The sequence below is a fragment of the Solanum verrucosum genome, unplaced genomic scaffold, assembly GCF_900185275.1.
Source record: "Solanum verrucosum unplaced genomic scaffold, falcon-dt-bn FXZP01000261.1, whole genome shotgun sequence".
In the NCBI taxonomy this organism is placed as follows: domain Eukaryota; kingdom Viridiplantae; phylum Streptophyta; class Magnoliopsida; order Solanales; family Solanaceae; genus Solanum; species Solanum verrucosum.
Window position 1 is genome coordinate 14,320,068 of NW_026019969.1, and position 14,586 is coordinate 14,334,653.

The 14,586-nt window shown below is 29.6% G+C and overlaps 1 protein-coding gene and 1 pseudogene across 2 annotated transcripts in view; both read left to right on the forward strand.

Annotated features, from left to right (window-relative positions):
* Positions 1–14,586, forward strand: part of LOC125816710 (protein CASPARIAN STRIP INTEGRITY FACTOR 1) — a 123,789-nt gene that overhangs the window by 5,246 nt on the left and 103,957 nt on the right. The window lies entirely within an intron of this gene.
* LOC125815099 (uncharacterized) lies at positions 10,135–10,815 on the forward strand (annotated as a pseudogene).

Below are 14,586 nucleotides of genomic sequence, written 5' to 3' on the forward strand. Positions count from 1 at the left end.
TTGTTATATTATTATTATTTCACTGAAAATATTGTTTTCGAAAAACATAGAATAAGTTGTATTAAAATAATTGTATTTATATTACAATATCCAGTTTTGTTATTTTATTAGTATTTCACTTTAAAATTGTAGCAACTATTTTTCTAGCTCAGTTTGTATTCCAAAAATAATTATGTATTTCAATATCATTTTGTATTTCAAACGCAAAATGAATACAAAAAAGTTTGTATCCTTTCTTAATTCGTATTTATTTGTAATGATTAGATTATATTGGGATACAATCAGTAACATTTTTGTAATAAATAAAAGAAAAATATATTTGGCAGTTATGTAATACAATTTTGATCACTCGGATACAATTTTTAGTTTTCACTATGAAAGTAAAATATTAGTTTTAAGTTTTAATTTGAATGGTAAAGTGAGCAAATAAAATGCAAAAGTTGTTGATATACAATTATGATGAAAACATAATAAAAAAAGAAAGTTTCAGTTTTGGAGAACACCGATTATATCGAAATTTGAATTGGGAATTCTTCTTCCAAAGTTGTTTGTCAACGAAATTTTAATAATTTGTATTTCATTTGGCATACTTATTGGAATGAATACAAACTAATAAAGAAATACAAATGTCATTATACAAATCCAAGCATGAAAATCATAATGAATACAAATACACATATATATTGGAATGAATACAATTTAGGAAAGGATATAAAATTTTGAAAAAAATACATTACGCTGTGAAAAAAATAAATGAATACAAATATGATTCTTCAAGAACTACAGATCAATTTGACATACAATTTAGCATCCATATTGAAATGAATCTCGTATTGTACATAGCCTTTGCCTCAAATGCAATAGCCGATTCAATCCAATGCCACAAAGTTCTATTGAAAGCAACTGCATTAAGAATAACTTGGGGGAAACTTGTGGCACCTTTAATGGGGTCATTGAAATTGATCCCAGATCCCTTAGTGCCAATACCATGAAGAGATTCTAACCACCATTCATATGCTAGTAATCACGTCTTGGAGGAATTTCTGAAATATTAAAACGAAATTAGAAAAAAAAATTTTAAACGACTAAAAATCTGAAATACATAAATATTAGATGAATATGTAAACAAACTTGAATAAAAATAAACAAAATTAACTGAAAATCCGTAATATGTACAATTCTAAATAAAATCATAGACGGTGATATTGAAAACAAATCAAAAGAAATCTAAATAACTAATCGATATTACCTTTACCAAATTCAAAATTTCTTGAATTAATCTCTAAATTTTTTTTACCAACCGATTAATCCCTTGAATTAATCCACCAATTTTGTTGAAGAATCGAGCTTTGAATACCTTGTGTTTCAATGTGAGCAAAAACTTGAAGAAAGAGAATCTAAGAGCGTGAAAATTGGGGGAAAACAAAAACTTTAATTGCAAAACGTGAAAAGTGGGAAACGTCTAAGATGTGGGAAGATATAATGGATAGTTTTGTATTTGATTTTTTATTTTTAATTTGTTATTGGTTAGAAATTGATCCAATTATGGACTCTTTTGATTAATAAAAGGAAATATAAATAATAAAATGTGAATACAAATTATTTTTGAAAATATTGACATTCTGTCATTTTAAATAAATATTTTAAAGTGTTATTGTTTTGACTAAATATGTTAGATATTATGACTATATAGCTAATTTTTAACCCAAAATAAAATAAAAAATAAATGGGCCTAAAGAGGCCTTTTACGTGAATCAGCCAGCCGTCTCTCGTGATTGAGATTATGACGGTCCAAACAGACAATGGGCTTAAAAGCCCATTTCTTCGTTTTTCTATCGTTTGGTTTGAATACAAGTTATGCTAGAATTAGTTATACTTGAAATAGTTATTCTGACATTATTTTTTATTGATTGTTTGGTTTGTTGTACTAAAAATAATAACCATTGCATACTTCCTAAAATAAGGGATTTGATTACAAAAATACCTCTTATTTAGCTTTTTGTATATATTTTTTCGTAGAGTTTTAGTTAAAACTCAATTTAACTACCCAATTCATCCAAGATAGAAAAACAACCAAAACTATAACTAAAACAACAGCTAAAGCGGGAGTAAAATTTCAGTAAATATTCACTAAAATATTTGTCAAAACTGAAACAAAAGCTTTGCATCAAAGCAATAGAAAAAGCTAGTTCATCTAGCAAAGGAACAATAGGCCTGGAATAACATAAACTTGCATCTTCATACTAACCCAGAAACTTGACCAAAATTGCAGTAATCCCTACAACAAACCAACCAAAACTACAACTAAAACAACAGCTAAAGCTGGAGTAAGTTTGAGGGTAGTTTTGTCATTTAATAAGTTTATCCCATCACAAATTGTGATGGGATTGTTATACCACCCTTTGGGAGGAATAACTTATCCTGCTGCTATTTATTAATCCTGTAATAAGTTATCCCAAACTTCTCAATCAAACACCAAATTAAGTGCCACTAAATATTTATCCCAAAACTATTTATGTTTACCCTTCACACCAAAAGACCCCTAAGTTCTTCTATTATTTATATAGACTAGAGTTGTTCAGCATGAAAACTATATATAACAATTAACAAAAACTAATACAAGAACTTCAAACACCCATAATTTCGTGTGTAGTGAGTTCAATCTTAAAGTTTAAATTTTGAATCTGCCTCCATTTACAATATAGTTCATATCACACAAATCAACTTATTTTCCACAACACTATTTGCAGCAGAGATGTTCTAAAGAAGAGAAATAATTGATTTGTATTTATTTGTCATTTTCTATTGTGATAACATAAAAGGCAACCCCATGTTTGATCTTCTAGAGTTTCAAAAAATTTCTGTTCCCCCAAAACTCCTTATCTCCATTGTTAAAGCAGCTATAGTCCAAACTTTATAAGTTTTACTATTAGTAAAACTGAAGTTGCAACAAACACAAGGATAAGCCAAGATCCAACACTATACTAAGACATTTAAGTATGGATACATAATCATATATATACTTCAACACTATGATAGATAAATATCTACGAGTTTAAATTCACAATGTAATAAAAATTTAAATTTGTAATAGCAGCCAGTAAATCATACTAAAATGGGAAAATTTATGCAGAAAAAATAATAATATATCCATGCGGAGCGCGGCGGATCGGATTTATGCGGATCAGTGAGTGGGGTGGATTGAATTTTTTTCTTAAAAACTATTATGCTGGATGAGGCGGAGCCGGTTGACATTTCTATAGGTTAAACTTAAACCGCCTGATATCGCTTCATTGCCTTGAATTTTTTTTTATACAATGTTTGGTTCGGTGTACTAAAAATATTATGCATTGTATAATTTTTTAGAAAAAAATATTTGTTTATAAATATACCCTCCACAAATATTGTGGGAAGGATGTATAAAAAGTTTTTGAGGGCAATTGTGTCTTTAATAATGCTAATGTATGTATTAGAACCCATGCATTACTAATGCATAGAAATTCATGCATGATATTAGTAATACACTCTCTAATACACAATAGAGTATATTACTACTAATACAAGCATTAGTTATATATACGTTAGCAAAGTGTACCAAACAAGGTACTAGTAATATATCAATGTGATGAATTGCTTATCAGCTGGCACCATAATCTTCTCTCTGATAAATTCATGCAAAATAGATTTTTTAGAATAAATTAATTAATTTTATGTACACTAAACATGATTGTTCACCTAATGATAATTAATGTCTAATTGCACATATAAAATGAAAAATATCAAGGCCGTCGGATTACCTATTGTAACAATTTTAAGTTTACGCATTTTGAATTTTAGAAAAAAACAACTTACGAGTTTTGGATAGATAGTTCATACATATCACACCGTCAAATCAAACATCTCTAGATTAATGCAACATTGTTCAAATGCTAAGTTATCTACTGCTGATTAACTAATTCATTAGTTAGTTACCTCGATGATTAATGTGGAAATATTCAGTTAGTGGGTTAGGATATATTGTAATTTCATCTCTATAACTATATATATAAAAGCTGATGCTGATGTCATATTCTGCCACTTCACCGTTTAAATTCGGCATCGGAATAGGGGAGAAGAATCTAGAGTTATGGAGAGGCTTATGGAGAACTCTAGAAACCCCTAGATATTTTCGAGAATGTTTTAGAATTCCCTAGAAATTATAGAGAATTCTAGAATGTGTACTAAAGTGTAAATATTGTAGGGACTTGTAAAGTAATTATTATTTACACTTAGTCTCTTAGGGAGTAGTATAAATAGAGGGCATTCCATTTGCAAAATCATCAACCAAGTTGTAAAGTATCAAGCAAATACAAAGCCTTCTTCCAAGTCTTTCTAAGTCTTTCTTTACATTCTCTTAGCGATCTTAATTTCAAAGGCTTACTTGGGCTTACAAGATCTTGAAAGAATAGTGAGTAAGTTATCGAGTGCCGCACGGCACTTTAGTGAGACTCTAAGTCCGTGACAGTAAGTTTCCCTCATGTAACATAATTCATTTTCCAAATCGATTATATCTCCTCCTCTATTGCTCTTGTTTTTTCTTCCAGTATTTCATCAATGCAACATCATATGTCTCGGAATATTTTGATTGAATTTTGATTGAACTCTAACTAAAACTCTAGCGCTCCCGCTCCTATGATTAAAATACAAGATAACCACGCACAAACCTGTAAGTCAGAATTGATCAGTATTATTCAATGGAACAACATCTAGGATCTTGATTTTCTTGAAATCGGAAGTTTGTACAAGAGTTGTTTGCAGCCATGGCTAAATTACTTGAAATATTACAAAAAAATCAGTAGAATTAATATTCACATGAAATTGGATTACGAACGAAATGACATTCAAACTAATCAAACACTGATCTCGATGGATGCAACGAATAAAGACTACTGGAAACAGTACAAGAAAATTCCTTGATCAAGCCAGTCAGTTAGTTGCATTCCAAAGCTTGTTAGTACTATTTATGATAATACAAGCAATGACAAAACAAAGAGTAGTACTAGAAAAACACTTGTATTAACTTACTGCATCTTCTCTTTAAGATAAGAATAGCTTTCCTCTGTTGTTCACGTACGATTAAAATATATAGGGTAATCGCTCGAAATATTTCATCGATTAATTTCAAGCAGTACAAGTTCTTCATCAGTAATAAGATATCTCCTATCATCGCCGATTGCCATTCAAAGTCCAAATTTTACTCCTTAATACACCATGGCGTTTATTGAAGAATCATCCTCCTTTAGCTCTAATTTAGCAATTTTGTAGCAAATTTCCTCATGTTAGAAGTAGCAAATGAAAGAAACATTAAAGATTCTTCAAAATTGAAATGAATGTTTTGATTATCAAATCTTGGCGCTAGTAAAATCTGTATTCGATTAATAAAACCTTTTGTAAAGTAGGTCTTTATATAGGGTGTGTTTGGTATGAAGGAAAATATTTTTCGGAAAATGTTTTTCAATTTTCTCATGTTTATTTGGGTAAAATGTTTTCCAAATCAACTCATTTTCCTCAAATTTAAGGAAAATGACTTTCCTTAAAAATTAGGGAAAACATTTTCCAAAAACTTTCCTCCAACTTCAAATTACAAATTTTTTTTGTTGAAAAAATAAATTTAAAGCTTATTTTTCAACTTCAAATTTTTTTATTTTTTACCCCACCCTCACCCCGACCTCCCCCCCCCCCCCAAAAAAAAAAATCATTTTAAAAAAAATATTTTCAATTTCAACTTTTTATTTTCACCCTCCCTTAAAATTTATAACTGTAAATTATTTATTAAAAATAAAATGAGTTAAAAATTTGGATCAACCCGAAAATAAAATACTCTAATCTACTCTGCAAATCAACATTAATTACTTATAATATATGTCACATTGATTAAGTATGTCATTCAAATATTACTACTGTAATTTCAAAAAATTAATCAGTATCCTCATGTCAACAAATCATTTATATCTATCAACAAGTGTTGTGATGGATTGGTAAGTACTCAATCATCTTTAACTAGAGGTCTCGTGTTTGAGTCTCCTGGATATGGAGTCACCTTTGTTAGGGAGCATTTTAGCTCCAATATGGGACTTCCCAATGCGAATCCAAATTTAATCGGATTTTAATATGGGTATTGAACACCAAATGAAAAAAAATAAAAAAATAATCATCCATGCCGCCTTGCCAGTCTTAAGAGTTAGAAGAAGTAAAGCATCTTGTTGCATAGTTAATTAGTACTTAATAGTTGATTAAGACCTAATTAAGTTTGATTTAATAAACAAACTTAGGTCTTAGTTAATTCATACTATCCTTATCTTTTCCTAAAAAGGCCCTTTTAGAAGCAAAACTTTGCAATTAGAGAATTAGACAGAATGTTATAATTGCTTTAAGACATGATTTGATTAACTAAGCCGAATTACATAATGTCTTGAATCCTATTGCCTTCTATTTCCGTCAAATCACCTGGCCTCCCTCGATTATTGGGAATCAAAGATCAAAAGACTTTCCTTTGATTCATTTAAAATTTTGATCGTTTTAGAGCATGATCAAAAGAAAAAAGAAAAGTATATTTATCTTTTGTTTTTCTACGACTTAATATATCAATTTATTAATTTATCAAAATTATATTTACAATTTTAGAGTCCATCAAATTTCCATTTTTTTAGGGTGTTGTTAAAGGGGAGAATGTTTCCCACTGATCCATCAAACAATTTGATTAGAGCTGTCAAAAAGGGCTGGCCCAGCCCTATCCGGGCCAAGCCTTGAGGGCCAAAGAATTTGAAGGGATAGGGCGGGCCAACCCTTCATTTGGAAGGGCCTAAAAAATTCTCAACCCAACCCAACCCTAGAAGGGTCGAGGGCTGGGGGCGGGCTAGCCCTTTTTTTTTTTTTCTTTTCAAACTTATAATTCTATAACATCAAGAAAATGAGAAGATTTTCAAATCAAATATGGCAAACAATGGTGTTATTTCAATAACAGTAGCAAAAAATCTAGTGTAATTAGCATGTATCTCGCATACCAGATACGCTAGCGAGATAAGAGAGTGACAAGCAAGATGGTGAAGTGAGGGAGCGAGATTTGTCTATGTATCCGAGATACATGCAAATCTACTTGGATAGAGTGTATCTAGAACAAATTAACCTAATTGTGAGTCCATATAATTCGAGATACATGTATCTAGACGTACCAAAATCTGATAAGATTCATAATATTACAATATAGTGTGTATTTAAGTAATTAGATTATATACTAGTGAGATTATTGTAAGTTATCCTTAAATAAAAAGTTTTGGTTCATGGGTTGACCCCGGCCCGGCCCCAATCAAGCCTCAAGGGCCAAAGACTTATAATCCCAAATTTTAAATGGTCTTAAAAAATTCTAACCCAACCCTACCCTAATAACGGGTTGGGTTGGGCCAGCCCCTTAGGCTAAGCCCGTTTTGACAGCTCTAAGTTTGATAATGTAAATAATTAAGCAAATAAATATCCTTTAGAGATTTTTTTTTTCTTTTAAAAAAAAAAGCAAATGGAGGCCAGAGATGTGGGCTTCTAAGCCGCCCTCAAGCCCAATCATTCATTAAATTGGCCCACTCGATGGACCGACCCAATTATACTTTAACAAACTCTGTATAGCAGGTAAAGTGCATGCATACCCAAGAAGCCAAGACGTCTCTAATTAACTTGTGTATATTTATTTTTTTACATGTGTATCTACTTTGAAATACCCGAGACGTCTCTAATTAATTTGTGTATGTCTTTAATCTTAATAAAGTCTAACTTGAAAGATTGTATACAAGGTTTTATCTAATTAATTTGTGTATATCTTTAATCTTAATAAAGTCTAACTTGAAACATTGTATACAAGGTTTTATCTTTAGATAAAAATGAATGAACTTCAGTCATATGTAATTTCAAACATTGTGTATGAAGTTTAATTTTTACAAATCTAACTCAACACATCACAAACATTGTGTATGAAGTTTAATTTTTACAAATCTAACTCAACACATCACATAACTAAAGTGGTCTGAGTACAAAATTCTAAAAACATGAATACAAATTAAATTTCTATGTCAACATCTACAAACTAAAATTTTTAAGGTCTAACCATCTCAGGATTAATATCTGAAGCAAGATTATTTCTTTAACTAATAATCTTAATCACCACTATTTGAAGTTTTTGACATAATTAAATCCTTTAATGACATTGTCCACTCCTTGCCATTTATATCTATCCAAAATCTAAAAGTTTCATGGATAGCAATATTGTGAGTACATAACATTATTGAGTTAGCTACTTCCACCAACTATTAATTGCCATGATTTTTATTCTTATATTATTGAGCAATAACATGAGATATCTTTATACTTGACTCGAATTGTTAACTGCACTCTTTTACCTATGACGTTACCAACTGAATACTTAAATCGAAACAAACCTAAATATAAGGGTCTCTCGGACTATTTTACCTAAATCAAAGTTAAAAATATGGGGTGCAAGCTCAATGATTTTATGCATGTAGTTGTGAGATATTAATTGTGTGGTTTCTTTTATGAGGAAAAAAATAAAATAAAAAAGAAGTGGCTTCTTTTGCTTCCTTTTGCTTTATAACGAAAATGTTGGCCCCTTTGTTGTCTCCATCGCGGTCACAAATATCATATCCGAAAATTATTTTATTTGCATTAAATATTTATATTATTTTATATCAAAGAATGTATATATATTCAAAGTTAATTATAAATGAATAAGTAATATGTGCTTTTCCTTAAATTTATAATGCTTAAAATTATATTATTTAATTTGCTATAAAATCGCGGGGTATTATTTATTAAAAAGAAACTCCACTACAAGAGAGTGCTGTTTAGGTTTAAGAATTGCTTACTTTACTGGGGAGGGCTTTTCAGAAACTCAAAGAACAAAACAATAGTATTTTATTGAAATATTGTAAAATAAAAATCAATATAACTAGTGACTACTATTAAAGATTATGGTATAGTGATAAAAGTTTATGCATCTGTAATTAAAGATTTTAGATTTGAAATCGTCCTCGATATGACCCCTTAATAAAAAAAAAAGGTAATTTTTATTACAAATTTAAATTAATCGTGCCTTAAAATAAAATATGAATAAAAAACAAAAGGAGGTAACATTGATCCGACCATTATGAGCCCACCACCATAATAATAATAATAATAATAAAAAGATACAGTACTACATATTTTTCTTGTGAGAGTTTCTTAGTTTGTAAGGAAGAAGGTGGGTGTCCAATAAGATATGAACACCTAGACATAAGTTTTCTCATTAAGAAATAAGATTAAATATATAATAATTTAAGGAAAAACTATCTAATTAAACATACTTCATTATTACATATACTTTTTTACCACTAATTAAAAGTTTTCTATCATCGATTGAATTAAATATACTTAGATACTTGTATTTTTGCTACCAGATACACACTAGATACATAAGAGAGGGGCGAACGAGATTTGTCATATTTGTCAAATACATGCAAATTCACTTAGATACAATGTATTTAGAACAAATTACACCTAAATTTAATATATATATATATATATCTATATATATATATATATACGAATCTTAAGGCACCAAAATCTGATAAAATACCTAAATAATTAGGTCATTAACTAGCAAGATTTGTGTAACTTCTACTTATACCATATTCAAAATTATTATAACCATTGTTCTAAACAGTATGAAATATTATAACCACTTGTAGTAAACACAGAGACAATGGAATAATTGGAAATTTGGAAGAAAAAAAATACTGTTACATAACCTAAACTGTCTCTCAATCGATAAAACAAAAAAAAGAACAACAATATATATATATATATATATATATTAATCTAAAAGAAGCTGCACTCAAAAAAATTAAATTATTCTCATTTATTAGTCACGCAGCTTGGAAAAAAAATATTAAGAAATTTATTGGTATCTTTCAATGAAGCCTAAAAAGAAAAAGTGAAAACGACAAGCATCTATTTCAACCATTAACAAAAAAATGAAAAAAAATATATACTTGTATAGCCTATATATATACTCCCACGTTACCCCTAAAATCCCCAGAATTTAAAAAACAAAATCATTTCCTTAATCAAAACTCATTTGAATAAGCATGGAATCCTTAAATTTCCACAACATCAAATCAGAGAAAGCAAATGCCATGATAAGGTACAAAAAACGTCAAAGAGTAACAATGTTGTTTCGATTCATCGAATTCTGTATATTTTTCGTCGTAATCTCAAGATTTTCCACTCAAAAATTACCAGATTATTTCAAGGGATTTGATGTCACCCTCATTAGTTCGCGATTCGTCTTTGTCCTTATAAACGCCATTGTTATCATCCTCTTCTTCAAATCAGGACATTCATCCGCTAAAGATGGTTCCATGGACAACGTTAAATTCAATTTGTATGATGAGTACATGCAAAAATATTCGATGAACAAAGAGGCTTATTATGAACAGAGCAAAAAACAGAGGAAACAGAGCATTGTAGCAGAAAGACGATTAGAAAAGAGAATTCATCGAAGTCACTCGGAAAACTCTTTATGTTTGGCTCATGATGAGAAAAAAACTAGAAAAAGAATAATGAGGTCCGCTACAGTTGGATGCTTGAAAAAATATAGACACTGACACTGTAAAACCAACAACTTCATATCCAGAGGATGGGATGAGCAATGTCGAATTCAGGAAAACTATTGAGGCCTTTATTGCAAGACAACAAAGATTATTGAAGGAAGAAGAGTTTTCAAGTTTTAAATAAAGAGATATCTTGAAAAAATATCACTAACACATTAGGTGATCGGGAAAAAAAAAATAGTTAAGAAAACAAATGTAAGTTTATAGCTATTTCCATTAACTATTTTAAAAAAATAAAATTGTAGTATATTTAAAGTTAACTTGCATAAATCCAGGAGCTAATTACTTATATACACTTTAGTTAGTAATATTATGTATCTTGCCAAGTTTTGGTACCTTCAAATACATAGGGATAAAATTAGGTGTAATTTGTTCTAAGATACATCGTATCCAAGTGAATTCATATGTATACAAATCTCGCTCACCACTTTCTCATGTAGCTGATAACTGAGCTATATATATGTAGTATGTATCTAGTGTAGTTCACATGTATTTGAGATATATACTAATCTCGTTCGCCTCCCTCCCCGATCTCGCTTGCCTCTCTTTCTATTTTTGTGTATATGGTAGCAAAAATACATGTATCGAAGTGTATTTTACTCAATATATGTAATATTTTAAAACTCTTAATTAGTGATAAAATATGTAATATAGGTAATAATAATATTTGTTTTAGTGAAGTATGTCTAATTATAATTTTTTTCCTATATTTAATCGCCATGATTTTTATTCGTTTAATATTGAGAAGATAATTACTAATCAAGGGTGTGTTTGGTATGAAGGAAAATAAGTTGATTTTTGACTTATTTTCTCATGTTTGGTTATTGAGTAGAAAATATTTTTCGAAAAAGATTTTTAGTATTTGATTTATGAATGAGTTTTTTTTGAGAAATATCTTTTATTTTTACTAGGGTAGAAAATAATTTTTGAAATTAAAAATATTTTTTAAAAACAAATTTAATTTTTTTTTTGGGAGGTGGGTGGGTGGGGCGGGGGGCTGGTAGGGGGTCGAAGGTTGGGGTGAAAAAATAAAATTTTGAAGTTGAAAATATTTTTTAAAAACAAACATAAATTATTTTTTTGGGGGGTGGTGGGGGGGGGTGCTGGTAGGGGGTGGGTGGGGTGGGGGGGCTAGGTAAGGGTGAAAAAAATGAAATTTTGAAATTGAAAATATTTTTGAAAAACAAACTTAAAATTATTTTTTGGGGTGGTGGTGGGGAGGGGGGTTGGTAGGGGGTGGGTGGGGGGTCGAGGGTAGGGGTGAAAAAATGAAATTTTGAAATTGAAAATATTTTATAAATACAAACTTAAATATTTTTTTTTTTTGGGGGGTGAGGGGGCTGGTAGGGAGTGGGTGGATGAGGGGTCGAGGGTAGGAATGAAAAAATGAAATTTTGAAATTGAAAATATTTTTAAAAACAAACTTGAATTTTTTTTTGGAGGTGAGGGGTTGGGTAGGAGGTGAGGGGGGGGGGGTCAAGGGTAGGGTGAAAAATTAAAATTTTGAAGTTGAAAATATTTTTTAAAAACAAACTTTATTTTATTTTATTTTGGGGGGGGGGGGGGGGGGATGGGTAGGAGGTGCGTGAGGGGGGGGTCAAGGTAGGGTGAAAAAATGAAATTTTGAAATTGAAAATATTTTTTAAAAACAAACTTAAATTATTTTTTTTGGGTAGGGGTGGCGAGTAGGGAGTGGGTGGGTTGGGGGAGGGGGGATCGAGTGTAGGGGTGAAAAAATAAAATTTTGAAGTTGAAAATATTTTTTAAAAACAAACTCAAATTTTATTTTTTTTTGGGGGAGGGGGGGGGGGCAGGCCGAGGAGGGGGCGTGGGTGATCAAGGATTGGGATGAAAAAATAAAAAATTGAAGTTGAAAATATTTTTTAAAAACAATAAAAAAATTGAAATTAGAAATATCTTTTAAAAATATTTTTTATTTTTTTTGGGAGGGGGTGGGGGTAGGGGTAGGGGTGAGGATGGGTAAAAAAATTGAATTTAAAAACAAGCTTTAATTTATTTATTTTTTTGGGGGGAGGGGGGGTTGGTTGGAGGGTAGGGACAAAATAAATTGATTTTTTCAACAAAAAAGTAATTGTAGTTTGAAGTTGGATGAGAGTTTTGAAAAATGTTTTCCTTAAGTTTTGAAGGAAAGTAATTTTCCTTAAATTTGAGAAAAATGAGTTGGTTTGAAATTTTTTTTCCAAAACATCTAACCCAACCAAACATGAGAAAAACCAAACACACTCCAAATCTAAAAAATTCAAAAGGTGAGAATATGGGGACAAGTTCAATGATTTTGTCCGTGTAATAGTGAGATGTTAAAAGTGAGAATTGTGTGGTTTCCTTTATGAGAAAAAAATAAAATTAAAAAGAAGTGGTTTCTATTGCTTCCTTTTGCTTTATAACGAAATGCTGCCCCTTTGACGGTCTCAAATATCATACCGGAAAGTTCTTTCATTTGAACTAAATGTTCACATTACTGTTTTAAAATTTCAATGCTTAATATTATATTACTTCCGTTTCAATTTATATAACACTATTTGATTAGATACAAAATTTAAGGAAAAAAAGACTTCTTAAAATTAGTAGTGTTGTTGATTTAAGAATTGCTAACTTTATTGGGAAAACCTTTGCCGAACTCAAAGAACAAAGCAGTCTTTATTGAATTAATATAATTATAATATAAACATAAAAATTAGTCTGACCGGTAAAGATTTAGGTATGATTGTAAATGTTATTATATCTCTAGTTAAAGATTTTAGATCTGAGCTTTTGAAATGAAATTGCTTCAATATGGATACTATATTTTAATTGAAAATTTTGACACAAATTTAAATTACTCAAGTTTTGAAAAGACTTAAGTAAAATACTGAATAGACAAAAAGTAAGATTGAAGGAGTTGTTGGGATATCAAATTTCACTCACTTTCAATTTTAAGATTATGAATTTGAATCACAAGGAGACATAAAAGAAATAATTGATCTGACAATTCTTTATATATTTTTTGTGTAACTTTTATAACAAAAAATAATAGTAGGAGAACTGGCATGCGGCAAATAACAATTTCTTAGTTTGTAAGGAAGGAGAGTGGGGTTTCCAATAAAATATATACACTTGCAAATATATTAACTAACACATGTATTATGGGAAGTTTCCATGTCTCAAGTAAGCTTATTAAAAAAGGGAAAAAAATAATTATTACCCCGGTACAGACGTACACTATGCTAATTAAGCATATACTTAATATATTTAACAATTATTACAAGTACAGTGTGCTAATCATACTTACCTATTTTGGCATGTTGCTTTAGCCTGATAATACAAGGTATTATTTGGACAATTATTAGTTATTATAAAAAAAAGTTAAATTAATATTTGATATTCATATATGACTTCCACGAATATGTCTGATTAGAAGAAAACTTAATATTTCTCTAAATTCAATTTGTTTGTTTTACTTTACGTTGTTTTAAAAAAAAGTGTCTCTTCTAGTTTTTGGCAACTCTTTAATGCTAACTTTTCATATTATATGTTTAAAATCATAAAATTAAATGACATTTTAATGCACTTAATTTTCGTTTAAAATATAGTATTTAAAGTCTTCTTTACTTTCTTAGACTTTTTGTAGACAAACAAATTAAAACAAATGGAGTACTAATAACAATTTCAATACACAAATTGAGAAAATTATCATTATGGAAGGTTATAAATATATTTGGTAGGTGTGAATAACGTGAATATAGAACACATGTAGAAGTGTGCATACTTTATCTAACAAATAAAGGTCATAAACATATAAAATTATTAATCAGAAAAAGATGCACTAGAAAAAAGATACTAATATTATTTTCATGAATATAGTCACGTAGCTCGGGAAAGATATTATTAATCTCTT